The following is a 1409-nucleotide window of genomic DNA, read 5'->3' as shown; positions in this document are numbered from 1 at the left end:
GCTTTATTACCCTTATATGATGATTTTTTTCTGAGTCTAAAACAGGCTATGGGTTCTGTTCATCCATATTTTCACTATAATATAGAGGAAAAGGGAATACAAAAGCAAACACTGGCTCCACAAGAGTTTTGAGATTTGGGAGCTGGTTGGAAATGGAAAGCAAACAGTGAAAACGAGATGGATTACCAGGGTGCAAAAGGTTAACATGTACAGCTGTTAACTGGAAGGTTGGTGGTTGGAGTCTACCCAGAGGCTCCTCAGAAGAAGGGCCTGGTGATCTACTTCTAAAAAATCAGCCATTGAAATCACTATGGAACAGAGTTCTATTCTGACACACATGGGGTTGCCATGAGTTGGAATTGACAGCAACTGGTGGTTCCTGTCTCAATTAAAACCTGGAACTAACTTAATGCTCAAAGTGTGTTGAGTTGGTGGTAGTGACTGTAGTGATGCTGGTGCCTGATGGGAGTGGTGGTGGTTCAGTGAAGAACCAATGTGGACATAACACCTCCGAGGTTACATATTGACATGGCAGAGGGAAGCCCCCCCAAAAGTTATTTTAAGTTACTGTGAACTGACCATGTATACTTCTACTCTAGCATTTTCATCAGACTGTACCTTCAGACTACATAAACTATAAAAGAAGCTTGAAAACAGGTGAAATTCTGGAAAGCTATTCTTAAGCCCATATGTTTGTTCACAAATTCAAAGGGATACTATGTAGATAACAGTAATTATCTTCTGTTACACTGGGGCCCAGTGGATGCACTTTTGCTCAAGTACATAGCTTTGTTATTATCTTTGAAAGTAAAGAAACTTCTATGTGCAACTATTAGATAAAATATTACAAAGAATAAAATGAATTTAAGAATATATTCTCTTTTAGAAAAACAAAAATATTTTCAAGTTAATTTTCTCCTAAGAATATATTCTAGCCCCCAACAAGTTTTTCCTTATTTCTTATGAGAAATAGCATTTTTGGTAGAATGTAGTCAGTTATGTAACTGTGTTGTTGTTAGGTACTGTCGTCAAGTCGATTCTGACTCACAGTGACCATATGTGTACAGCAGAACAAAACACTGCCTGGTCCTGTGCCATCCTCACAATGGTTGTTATGCTGGAGCCCATTGTTGCAGCCACTGTTGTCAGTCCATCTCGTTGAGGGTCTTCCTCTTCTTCACTGACCCTCTACTTTACCAACAATGATGTCCTTCTCCAGGGACTGGTCCCTCCTGAAAACATGTCCAAAGTATGTGAGACAAAGTCTCGCCATCCTTGCGTCTAAGGAGCACTCTGGCTATACTTCTTCCAAGACAGATTTGTTCATTCTGTTAGAAGTCTATGCTGTATTCAGTATTCTTCACCAGCACCATAATTCAAAGGCATCAATTCTTCTTCAGTCTTCCTTA

General features: G+C 39.5%; 1 protein-coding gene across 1 annotated transcript in view; it reads left to right on the top strand.

The window, feature by feature from the left end:
- Positions 1-10: 10 nt before the first annotated feature.
- Positions 11-1409, top strand: part of LOC101350834 (POU domain, class 2, transcription factor 1) — a 69251-nt gene continuing 67852 nt past the window's right edge. The window contains exon 1 of the mRNA XM_023738488.1: positions 11-657. The gene's annotated coding sequence lies outside the window, so the exon portion shown is untranslated. The remainder of the gene's footprint in view (positions 658-1409) is intronic.

The sequence above is a fragment of the Trichechus manatus genome, unplaced genomic scaffold (genome assembly GCF_000243295.1).
Source record: "Trichechus manatus latirostris isolate Lorelei unplaced genomic scaffold, TriManLat1.0 scaffold00117, whole genome shotgun sequence".
Taxonomy (NCBI): domain Eukaryota; kingdom Metazoa; phylum Chordata; class Mammalia; order Sirenia; family Trichechidae; genus Trichechus; species Trichechus manatus.
Note: the sequence above shows the minus strand (reverse complement) of the source record. Positions and strands in the feature narration are given on the sequence as shown.